Source organism: Aegilops tauschii, chromosome 7 (genome assembly GCF_002575655.3).
Source record: "Aegilops tauschii subsp. strangulata cultivar AL8/78 chromosome 7, Aet v6.0, whole genome shotgun sequence".
Lineage (NCBI taxonomy): Eukaryota > Viridiplantae > Streptophyta > Magnoliopsida > Poales > Poaceae > Aegilops > Aegilops tauschii.
Genome location: NC_053041.3, coordinates 518,953,580 through 518,967,195, shown reverse-complemented (window position 1 = coordinate 518,967,195; position 13,616 = coordinate 518,953,580).

Sequence of the window (13,616 nt, the reverse complement as noted above, 5' to 3'; positions counted from 1 at the left end):
TGGCAATGGGCGAGGCTTCCAGAAGCTCAATGAAGCCCTAATTGTTCTCCTGCCGAAAAAAGCTGACGCCTCCACACTCTTCGACTACCGGCCGATCAGCCTTATTCACCTCGTTGCCAAGCTATTTGCTAAGGTGCTTTCGCTTCGTCTCGCTCCTAGGCTCGGTGAGCTTGTCTCCACGAACCAGAGCGCGTTTGTGGCTGGATGCTCGGTTCATGACAACTTCCTGCTGGTGCAACAGACAGCTCGATACCTTCATCAGATTCGCGCCCCGCGAGCTATGCTCAAGTTGGACATTGCTAGAGCTTTCGACTCTGTCTCTTGGGCTTTCCTGCTTGAGACCATGCAACACCTCGGTTTTGGGCCACGTTGGTGTGAGTGGATCTCCATTCTTCTCTCTACAACCAAGACTCGAGTCCTCATCAATGGGAAACCAGGCCCACCGGTCCTCCACAAGAAGGGGCTGCGCCAGGGCGATCCCGTTTCCCCTATGTTGTTCGTCTTGGTCATTGACGCGCTTAACACCCTCATGCAGCACACGGTCAGTATGGGAGTTCTTCGTCGGCTTACCTCCAGGCGGATTGCCTCGAGCATTTCACTATTCGCAGATGACGTTGTCTTGTTTTGCCACCCGGACGAGGACGAGCTGACCTCCGTCAAGGCCATCCCGCACACCTTTGGGGCGGCATCTGGCTTACACACTAACTATGCCAAATGCTCAGTCACCCCCATTCAGTGCTCTGATGAGGCTACGTCTGCGATGGGCGCAACTCTTGAAGGAAATATGCCCTAGAGGCAATAATAAAGTTATTATTTATTTCCTCATATCATGATAAATGTTTATTATTCATGCTAGAATTGTATTAACCGGAAACATAATACATGTGTGAATACATAGACAAACATAGTGTCACTAGTATGCCTCTACTTGACTAGCTCGTTGATCATAGATGGTTGAGTTTCCTAGCCATAGACATGAGTTGTCATTTGATTAACGGATACATGTTCCTATGACTATGAGATTATGCAACTCCCGATTACGGAGGAACACTTTGTGTGCTACCAAACGTCAGAACGTAACTGGGTGATTATAAAGGTGCTCTACAGGTGTCTCCGATGGTACTTGTTGAGTTGGCATAGATCGAGATTAGAATTTGTCACTCCGATTGTCGGAGAGGTATCTCTGGGCCCTCTCGGTAATGCACATCATTATAAGCCTTGCAAGCAATGTGACTAATGAGTTAGTTGCGGGATGATGCATTACGGAACGAGTAAAGAGACTTGTCGGTAACGAGATTGAGCTAGGTATTGAGATACCGACGATCGAATCTCGGGCAAGTAACATACTGATGACAAAGGGAACAACGTATGTTGTTATGCGGTTTGACCTATAAAGATCTTTGTAGAATATGTAGGAACCAATATGAGCATCCAGATTCCGCTATTGGCTATTGACCGGAGACGTGTCTCGGTCATGTCTACATAGTTCTCGAACCCGTAGGGTCCGCACCCCTTAAAGTTCTGTGACGATCGGTATTATGAGTTTATATGTTTTGATGTACCGAAGGTAGTTCGAAGTCCCGGATATGATCACGGACATGATGAGGAGTCTCGAAATGGTCGAGACATAAAGATTGATATATTGGAAGCCTATATTTGGACGTCGGAAGAGATCCGGGTGAAATCGGGATTTTACCAGAGTGCCGGAGGGGTTACCGGAACCCCCCAGGGGTTAATGGGCCTAGTTGGGCCCTAGTGGAGAGAGAGAGAGGGGCCGCCAGGGCAGGCCGCGCGCGCCCTCCCCCTCTGGTCCGAATTGGACTAGGAAGGGGGGGGCGCCCCCCTTTCCTTCTCCTTCTCCCCCTTCCTTTCCCCCTCCTAGTAGGAGTAGGAAAGAGGGGAGTCCTACTCCTACTAGGAGGAGGAGGACTCCTCCTGGCGCGCCTTACAGGGCCGGCCGGCCTCCCCCCTTGCTCCTTTATATACGGGGTAGGGGGGCACCCTAGAACACACAAGTTGATCATTGATCTCTCCCAGCCGTGTGCGGTGCCCCCTCCACCATAATCCACCTCGGTCATATCATAGCGGTGCTTAGGCGAAGCCCTACGACGGTAGCTTCATCAACATCGCCACCATGCCGTCGTGCTGAAGAAACTCTCCCTCGAGCTCTACTGGATCGTGAGTTCGCGGGACGTCACCGAGCTGAACATGTGCTAAACGCGGAGGTGCCGTACGTTCGGTACTGAGGATCGGTCGATCGTGAAGACGTATGACTACATCAACCGCGTTGTCATAATGCTTCCGCTTAACGGTCTACAAGGGTATGTGGACGACACTCTCCCCTCTCGTTGCTATGCATCACCATGATCTTGCGTGTGCGTAGGAATTTTTTTGAAATTACTACGTTCCCCAACAGTGGCATCCAAACCAGGTTTATGCGTACATGTTATATGCACGAGTAGAACACAAGTGAGTTGTGCAAGTCATACTGCTTACCAGCATGTCATACTTTGGTTCGGCGGTATTGTTGGATGAAGTGGCCCGGACCGACATTACGCGTACGCGAGACTGGTTCTACCGACGTGCTTTGCACACAGGTGGCTGGCGGGTGTCAGTTTCTCCAACTTTAGTTGAACCGAGTGTGGCTACGCCCGGTCCTTGAGAACGTTAAAACAACACTAACTTGACGAACTATCGTTGTGGTTTTGATGCGTAGGTAAGAACGGTTCTTGCTCAGCCCGTAGCAGCCACGTAAAACTTGCAACAACAAAGTAGAGGACGTCTAACTTGTTTTTGCAGGGCATATTGTGATGTGATATGGTCAAGACATGATGCTATATTTTATTGTATGAGGTGGTCATGTTTTGTAACGGAGTTATCGGCAACTGGCAGGAGCCATATGGTTGTCGCTTTATTGTATGCAATGCAATCGCCCTGTAATTGCTTTACTTTATCACTAAGCAGTAGTGATAGTCGTAGAAGCAATAGTTGGCGAGACGACAACGATGCTACGATGGAGATCAAGGTGTCGCACCGGTGACGATGGTGATCATGACGGTGCTTTGGAGATGGAGATCAAAGGCACAAGATGATGATGGCCATATCATATCACTTATATTGATTGCATGTGATGTTTATCCTTTATGCATCTTATTCTGCTTTGATTGACGGTAGCATTATAAGATGATCTCTCACTAAATTTCAAGGTATAAGTGTTCTCCCTGAGTATGCACCGTTGCGAAAGTTCGTCGTGCCGAGACACCACGTGATGATCGGGTGTGATAAGCTCTATGTTCAAATACAACGGGTGTAAGCCAGTTTTGCACACGCAGAATACTCGGGTTAAACTTGACGAGCCTAGCATATGCAGATATGGCCTCGGAACACTGAGACCGAAAGGTCGAGCGTGAATCATATAGTAGATATGATCAACATAGTGATGTTCACCATTGAAAACTACTCCATCCCACGTGATGATCAGACATGGTTTAGTTGAGATGGATCATGTGATCACTTAGATGATTCAAGGGATGTCTATCTAAGTGGGAGTTCTTAAGTAATATGATTAATTGAACTTTAATTTATCATGAACTTAGTACCTGATAGTATTTTGCTTGTCTATGTTGTTGTAGATAGATGGCCCGTGCTGTTGTTCCGTTGAATTTTAATGCGTTCCTTGAGAAAGCAAAGTTGAAAGATGATGGTAGCAATTTCACGGACTGGCTCTGTAACTTGAGGATTATCCTCATTGCTGCACAGAAGAATTACGTCTTGGAAGCACCGCTGGGTGCCAGGCCTGCTGCAGATGCAACTGGCGACATTAAGAACGTCTGGCAGAGCAAAGCCGATGACTACTCGATAGTTCAGTGTGCCATGCTTTACGGCTTAGAACCGGGACTTCAACGGCGTTTTGAACGTCATGGAGCATATGAGATGTTCCAGGAGTTGAAGTTAATATTTCAAGCAAATGCCCGGATTGAGAGATATGAAGTCTCCAATAAGTTCTACAGCTGCAAGATGGAGGAGAATAGTTCTGTCAGTGAACACATACTCAAAATGTCTGGGTATAATAATCACTTGATTCAACTGGGAGTTAATCTTCCGGATGATAGTGTCATTGACAGAATTCTTCAATCACTGCCACCAAGCTACAAGAGCTTTGTGATGAACTATAATATGCAAGGGATGGATAAGACAATTCCCGAGCTCTTCGCAATGCTAAAGGCTGCGGAGGTAGAAATCAAGAAGGAGCATCAAGTGTTGATGGTCAACAAGACCACCAGTTTCAAGAAAAAGGGTAAAGGGAAGAAGAAGGGCAACTTGAAGAAGAACAGCAAAAAAGTTGCTGCTCAGGAGAAGAAACCCAAGTCTTGACCTAAGCCTGAGACTGAGTGCTTCTACTGCAAACAGACTGGTCACTGGAAGCGGAACTGCCCCAAGTATTTGGCGGATAAGAAGGATGGCAAGGTGAACAAAGGTATATGTGATATACATGTTATTGATGTGTACCTTACTAATGCTCGCAGTAGCACCTGGGTATTTGATACTTGTTCTGTTGCTAATATTTGCAACTCGAAACAGGGATTATGGATTAAGCGAAGATTGGCTAAGGACGAGGTGACGATGCGCGTGGGAAATGGTTCCAACGTCGATGTGATCGCGGTCGGCACGCTACCTCTACATCTACCTTCGGGATTAGTTTTAGACCTGAATAATTGTTATTTGGTGCCAACGTTAAGAATGAACATTATATCAGGATCTTGTTTGATGCGAGACGGTTATTCATTTAAATCAGAGAATAATGGTTGTTCTATTTATATGAGTAATATCTTTTATGGTCATGCACCCTTGAAGAGTGGTCTATTTTTATTAAATCTCGATAGTAGTGATACACATATTCATAATATTGAAGCCAAAAGATGCAGAGTTGATAATGATAGTGCAACTTATTTGTGGCACTGCCGTGTAGGTCATGTTGGTGTAAAGCGCATGAAGAAACTCCATACTGATGGACTTTTGGAATCACTTGGTACTTGCGAACCATGCCTCATGGGCAAGATGACTAAAACGCCGTTCTCCGGAACAATGGAGCAAGCAACAGATTTGTTGGAGATCATACATACTGATGTATGTGGTCCGATGAATATTGAGGCTCGCGGCGGGTATCGTTATTTTCTCACCTTCACAGATGATTTGAGCAGATATGGGTATATCTACTTAATGAAACATAAGTCTGAGACATTTGAAAAGTTCAAAGAATTTCAGAGTGAAGTGGAAAATCATCGAAACAAGAAAATAAAGTTTCTACGATCTGATCATGGAGGAGAATATTTGAGTTACGAGTTTGGTCTACATTTGAAACAATGCAGAATATTTTCGCAACTCACGCCACCCGGAACACCACAGCGAAATGGTGTGTCCGAATGTCGTAATCGTACTTTACTAGATATGGTGCGATCTATGATGTCTCTTACTGATTTACCGCTATCGTTTTGGGGTTATGCTTTAGAGACGGCTGCATTCACGTTAAATAGGGCACCATCAAAATCCGTTGAGACGACGCCTTATGAACTGTGGTTTGGCAAGAAACCAAAGTTGTCGTTTCTTAAAGTTTGGGGCTGCGATGCTTATGTGAAAAAGCTTCAACCTGATAAGTTCGAAACCAAATCGGAGAAATGTGTCTTCATAGGATACCCAAAGGAAACTGTTGGGTACACCTTCTATCACAGATCCGAAGGCAAGACATTTGTTGCTAAGAATGGATCCTTTCTAGAGAAGGAGTTTCTCTCGAAAGCTGTGAGTGGGAGGAAAGTAGAACTTGATGAGGTAACTGTACCTGCTCCCTTATTGGAAAGTAGTTCATCACAGAAACCGGTTTCTGTGACACCTACACCAATCAGTGAAGAAGCTAATGATATTGATCATGAAACTTCAGATCAAGTTACTACCGAACCTCGTAGGTCAACCATAGTAAGATCCGCACCAGAGTGGTACGGTAATCCTATTCTGGAGGTCATGTTACTTGACCAAGGCGAACCTACAAACTATGAAGAAGCGATGGTGATCCCAGATTCCGCAAAATGGCTTGAGGCCATGAAATCTGAGATGGGATCCATGTATGCACTACAAAAAAAACACTTCCGTGATGATACGTGTTTGTCATAGTAGGTCACGTTTTCTGTCATGCATGTACATCCATGACAATTTTATGACAGAATCAAGATAGTCATACCTGTGATGTCGTAGAAGTGTTCCATGACATTACTAAAATTATCATCACGGAAGTGTCCACTTCCATGACGATAAATCGCACGTCACAGAAGTGCTTTCGTCAAGGGTGACCAACACGTGGCATCCACCGTAACGAAACACCGTTAAGCTATCGGGTCCGGTTTTGGATCCGATTACCCGTTAATAGCCCCGACCAATGGGGATTTTCCACGTGTAAAATCATCATTGGCTGGAGGGAACACGTGTCGGCTCGCCGTTGGGACAGATGTCATCCACTCATTGGACCCAAAGCGCCTATGATAGTCGACACGTGGCACGACCCAACAGAGGCCCATTCCTGTGAAAAGGCTGGCCCGTTTGACTTGGTCAAAAGGTGGCGGGCCGGCCCACGACAAGCCTGTTAACGGCCTGTTCGCATATAGCCCATTTACAGCCCGCTAACCCAGGGCCCGTTTACGGCCTATCCGAATTAGGCCCAGTAGCGTCATCTGGGCCGTCCAATATAATTCCAGCCCATTTTAACTTCCGGCCCATGACGTCTTTCGGCCCATATGAGGCCCTTAGTAACCCTCGGCCCATTAACGGCCCGTGGTAAAACTGGCCCGTAATGAACAGTGTATCACTTTATACCCATTAACGGCCCATTATTCCCGCCATTTCCAGCCCATGTTATCTTTCGGCCTTCTCAGGGCCCATTTATTCTTGGGCTCATTTCCAGCATTCGTTTACTTTCGGCCCGTTACTGTCATTTTCTGCTTGTGGGCCAAATTCAGCCCGTGGTTACAGTCGGCCCGTTTGTGGCCCGTTAATACGTTGGGCCGTTTTCATAGCGTCATCAAATACGGCCGATTAACAACGGCCCGTTATGGTCGGCCCATGAACGGACGATTTCAACTCTAGCCCATTTACGGCCAAATGTGTCTGTTATTGGCCCATGTTTAGCCAACCGACCATACCGCCCGTAGAAGGCCCATTGATTGTACGGCCCGTAGAAGGCCCATTGTGTCTACGGCCCGTATAAGGCCCATTGTTTCTACGCCCCGTAGAAGGCCCATTGTTTCTACGGCCCTTAGAAGGCCCATTGTTTCTACGGCCCGTAGGAGGCCCATGTTAACTACAGTAAATATGTAGCCCATGGTTAATGTGTCCTAGTTTTAAAAAATAGGTTATTGCGGCCACTAGCAAACCGCGGAAAAAGAACTGCACTGACTACAAGAAAACAAATAAACAAGACAATAAGGAAATAAATAGGCAAGCAACTTACGCTAGGCTATCACGGCTATTACACATATTACATCCACTCGGCATCAAAGTTCGCCACCAGTGCAAATATAGGGAACAAAGCAGCATATAAACGCCGCAGCAAAACAAGTCCAGAACTAAAACCACTTCAGAAGAGCTCAAGAAACAATATCCTGGGTACCCATAATGCTGGCAAGATGCTTAGCAAGCTTATTAACTTTCTCTTGTTTGGCACTTAAATCCTCCAGCACTTGCTGTTGCACCAGAAAGTATGCATCTGAATTCTGCAGGGACCTCCTCAGTCCTTCGGCTTCCTGTCACATAACATCTGATCGATGTCTTTCAACTTGAAGTTGAGACTCAAGAAGCCGAACTGATTCAGGCAGCGAGTTCGAAGAGCTGGTGCCAACAGTAGTAGCCAGTAACTCGAACACTACATGAAGACGGGACTTTGGGGTTGTCTCAGTGTCTTCAATATAGTTTTTATCAGCTTTCTTGGAGACCAACAGGGATGTCTCACTATCTTGAACCTTATCTGCATTACTTCCTGTACCATTGCATAATGGGGTACTCTTCTCCAATATTTTATCCGCATTCTAAAAGAGAAACAAACAAACACATCACAGGTTTACAATGTAGTATATGAAACTCATTTTGGTAAACCAGTTCAGTAGTAAGGTGGACAGGATAACAACATGAAACAAACATATATCTATCTAGTATGGTCACTGTATGGTCTATATCATTCTAGTTTATGTTGCCAAATCAAGATAGATACAGTTCGAATCATATCTATTTAAGACAAAGCAGCTTAGACAGAATATAAGTGTGGGAAACTACACAGCAAGAAAAACACTTGTAAGGTGCATGGCATGAGAATATTAACTGTTTATTCAATTGAAACTGAAATCAACATAGAGCAAGTTACAACAGCAAACATGTTAAAGAAACAGGTTTAAAACATACCTGTTGCGCCATTGGAGTTTCAATTGCATCCTTCAAATTTCAAATTAGTTGGTATGAGTAAATACAGTGATGCAAGAGCAAAGTAGTATGAACCATAGCTACGGAACTTGACCTGAGAACAATTCTTCTTCTGCTTTAAGTGTTGACTTGGGGTTCGGAGTGGTGGTCCTCGTGCTTTGGGCACTGCAGTTGCCTTACTAACCGCTCGTGTTTGTGTGCTCTGTGGTGGAGACAGTGCTGTGTCAACGGGAACTGGGTTACTATCTGCTGGGGTTGGGGTTAGAAGGGGTGTAGCTGGTTCTTTGTCCAACTGGGTAGGGGTACAATCTGCGTGAGTCTGGGTTATGTGTGGTGGGGCTAGTTCTTGGGCAAGTACAACCGTGGTTCTATCTCCATCGACAGGTAGCACGATCTTTTCTGAAGACCGTGTTTTTACTCCCACAGATACTGCCATCACCCCCTCCAATTGAAATGGCTGATAAACAAGAAAAGTAATTGAATGTACAGACATTGTAAGATAGACAGGTGCAATGGATAGTAGGGAAGAAAACAGGGCATGAAATAATTCACATTTATGTTGTCTAACCAAATAGAATAGCAGGACATAATTTCACATATATGATGGCTAATTAAATAGGATAGCACGACACAATTTCACATGTATGATGGCTAACTAAACAGGATAGAATGACATACTTCAAAATATGATGACTACATAAACATGATGACATGATATAACTATACGATGTGTGTATTAAAGTGGTTGGTATGCCATAAATCACAAACATGCCGTCGATGGAAACATGATGGCATGATATAATTCATGGATAGAATGACATAATTCAAAATATGATGACTATGTGAACAGGATGAGATGATATAACTATATTATGTCTTTAGAAAATGGGTTGGCATGCCATAATTCAGATACATGCTGTCTATGTAAACATCATGGCATGATATAATTCAAATATATGATTTATATACTAAGGAAGTGAGCAGAGGGCAATCGCATATATGATGTGTCAACTAAGGAGATGGCATTCAATATCGTGTATATGATGTAAAAACTAAGCATTGCAATACAACATATGCATGATATGAGTAATATAACCCTGCCAAGTTTGAGCATACACCTCAGGGGGATAATAGGACTGGCCATCTGCCTCTGAATCCTCCTCTGAAGAGCTATCTGTAACCAGCAAGATATCTGCTTCACCAGGTAGCATTGTCTGCTCTGAAGACCTTGTTTTCACTCCAGATTTCTCCATCACCAATTCAAATGGCTGATGCACAGGAAGAGCAGTTGAATATACAAACATTGTCGACAAAAGCAATGAGAAATACAAACAAAGGACGACATGATATAATTCACATATATGACGCTTGGCTAAACAACATGGCATTGCATAATTCACATATATAATGCCTTGCAACAAGATAGCATTGCATAATTCACATATATAATGTCTTGCAACAAGATGGCATTGCATAATTCACATATATGGTAATTAGACACTAAACAGGTGGAATTCACACAAAGCATGTCTAAACTAAGCAAATGACATAGCAATGCAAGATATCATACGCATGATATGAGCAACATAACCCTGCCAAGTTAGAGCATGCACCTCGGGGGGGGGGGCAATAGGACTGGTCATCTGTCTCTGAATCCTCCTCTGAGGAGCTATCTGTAACCAGCAAGACATGCGCTTCGTCAGATAGCATTGTCTGCTCTGAAGACCTTGTTTGCACTCCAGATTTTTCCATGACCGTGCCGAATGGCTGATGCACAGGAAGAGTAATTGAATGTACTAAAATTGTTGACAAATTTAACACGTAATAAAAAAAATGATGTGATGATATAATTCACATATAAGATGACTGGCTAACCAGGGTGGCATTGCAAAATTCACATATATGATGCCTGGCTAAACAAGATGGCATTGCATGATTCACATATACGATAAAGAAACTAAACAGATGGAATTGACACAAAGCATGTCTAAACTAAGCAGTTGACATCTTTGATGTATACAGTAAGCAATGCAAGGCACCATATGCATGATATTACCAACATCAGCATGCCAAGTTAGAGCGAAGACCTCATGGGGTAAATAGGAGTGGTCTTCTACTTCTGAATCCCCCTCAGAACAGTTATCTTCCTCTTGATTACGATCCGAAATGGGTGGAGGGGGGGGCTACCTTTGCGCCCACCATGGAGCGACGTCTGCATGAAATTTTATTGCCACGCAAGGCTCGTCTCTTTTGCTCTACATGTTCAGTTCCATTGTGTACAATAACTGACTGCATAGGAATAAAACATAGTGAGATTATGTAAGGAGTGCATGCACAAATCCAGAGTGATGGTAGCAAACTGTGGATAGACCCATAACAATTGATAGCAGGCAGATAATAGCTTTAGTTAAAAAAATACAGATAATGGCTCCTTTAATGTTTGTTTGCACCCAACATGAAACTCATAGTAGACACATTGCTTCCCCAATATGTACCCCACAACCATTTAAAAACTCAAGTTTCAGCATAAGTTTGGACCTGAGTCGGAGTCTAATAGGTGAACACGACGATAAAGTAGCATGTCATCATATTAAGCGATGCATAACGTAAGCAGACACGGAAGAGTGCGACCTCTCTTGCGGACCCGTGTAGTCCTCAAGGTCATCTACTCAGTTGATGATGGTAATGCAGTTGTCGTGGCTACCGGCGACGGGGAAGAAGATCTGAGGCGGCGAAAGACAGTCTGGAGAGCGGATCCCTACTGTGGTGAACCCTTCCGTCGTTGGAGCAGCTGAGCTGGGGTGGAACACAGCACTGCAGGAGCAGGACAAACCACACAAGGTTTTCTTTGACACAATCTGTAACAGAAGTAATTGTGTAAGGGCTTGTTTGAATTTGAGGATTCTAACAATGCAGGGATAGGGAATAGACAGGAATAGGATAGGAATGCACGTGCAAAACAGAGAATTTAAAAACACAGGATTTCTGCCAATCTGGTGTTTGGTTCACAAGAATTGGAAGATCACAGGATGCAAAGAAGCATGGTGAGATTAAGTCAAACCACAAGAAGTGTACAACCTCTTTGGCGAAGCCATGTCGATCTTAGCGTGATTGGGTTGGCCGGTGAGGATGCTCCGGCTGACTTGGCTGTCGGAGGAGGGGAAGAAGATCTTAGGCGTCTAGAGATGGAGCCCGAGGCACTGCTCCGCTGTGATGGAGGGTTTTGTCGTTGGAGCAGCTTCGGTGAGTTGTACGACGCCGAGGCTGAAGCAGGACAAGAGAGACAACGTTAACCTGAGTGGAATTCTAATAGCATCTCCAATAGATGACGTAAAATACATAACCACAAAGTGCTAGATGTATACATCAGCCGCTAATCTCTGAACTTAACTATCGAAACTGAATTTAGCTGTCGAAACTGAACTTAACTGTCGAAACTGAATTTTGTTGTCAAAATTGAATTTTACTGTCGAAACTGAACGCACTAGAGGTGAGGCTACATGTCAGTCGACTGACTTTTTCATCTCTGGTCAGTCGATTTTGCAGCCGTTGGATATGAAATCAAGGGCCTGCAGTTCATCTTCAACCTCCACCCCCCCTGAGCCGCCAGCCACCACCGGCCAAACAGCCGGCCCCCGCCGCCCGCGGCCGGCGGTGCGCCACCCCACCCGCCCCGAAAACACTCCCCACCGCCAGTCCGCCGTCGCCCCGGCCATCCCTCTAGGCCCCCCTTGCCGAGCTTTTTCTCCGGCGATCCCCACGCCACCGCCCCACCACCGCCGGCGACCACCGCCCCCACCCTGAACCCTAAGATAGATAGTGGGGTACCTCTCCGGCGAGCCCCCCTCCCCGCTGCGGCTGGTTCTTCCTTAACTCCGGCGAGCCCCCCTCCCCGCTGCGGCTGGTTCTTCCTTAACTCCGGCGAGCCCCCCCACCCCCTGAAAATCGATTGACCCAAAAGTCGATTCAGTCGACTGAAGTGTAGCTAAATCGGAGCAGCATCGCAAGCAAGAGCAAGAGCGAGAGCAGCAGCGCGAGCAAGAGCAGACCAGGCAGGAGGCGGAGAGCAAGAGCAGAGCAGCAACGCGAGCGAGAGCTAACGCAGTAGCAGCTCCTACTGATGTGGACGTTGCCGCCGAGGGAGCGACGCCATGGAGGAAGTGGCCGGCGACGCCGCCGTGGATGGAGCCGCGTCGTGTCAGCTCGGGACCGAGCGCCGGCAGCACCGTGAGATCGAATCAAGAAGAAAATGCGGCGATTAGTGTACAACCTCTTTGGTGGCGCCGATTAGGCGGCAGCTTCATCCAAGGAAACGGTGATGATGATGCTCTTCCGTTGGTGCAGGTGAAGACGGCGGTGTGGGAATGGAGGTGGTGCGAAAGACGAGGGGAACGTCGGGGTAGCTCCTTGGAGGTGGAGGACGGGGTGGCTGAACCGGCGGGACGACCAGATCGACGACGGATCCTCATCCGGTAAGGTGGATGAGGGACGTCGAGGTGTTGCTGTGGACGACGTCGTCGGGGAAGAGGCTCCGGCTGGGTGGCGGACGGAGGAGGGTGTGGGGCTTCGCGGGTTTTCCCGGCCTCGGTGTACGAATGGGTGGGCGGATGGGATGGGAGTGGGGAACCATGGCTTAGGGACGCGCTTGTCCGAAATGTGGGGTAAGTACGAAAGTACCCCCACCAATTTGAGGCGGTTCTTTTGGTTCAGGGGTATCACGGGCATTTCACGTGTCCGGATTTCACAGGAGGTGGGAGTTTTCGCGCGCGTTGTAATTTTGGAATAGCAAGGCGCGGGTTGAGATGGAGGGAGTTGTCGGAGCACAACGAGACTAAGATTTATCTTAAATATTTCGGGGTAACAAGGTGCGGGTTGAAGAGGCGGGAGTTTCGCAGCACGATAGACAGAGATGCTAGCTTGAAATTTCGGCATAACAAGGCGCGGCTTGAAATTTCGGGAGGACAAGCTTAACGTGTACAAAAAAAAGAAAATTTAGACTAGTATGATATACTACGTACAATGTGTTTAACACGCACAACACACACGCAAACACCATTTAGACTAGTAAGGTACACGTGCATTGCACGCATGAGATTTGGCAACCAAATTATGAATAAATACCACATTATAGCATGTAAGCTTTGAGTCATATATGCATG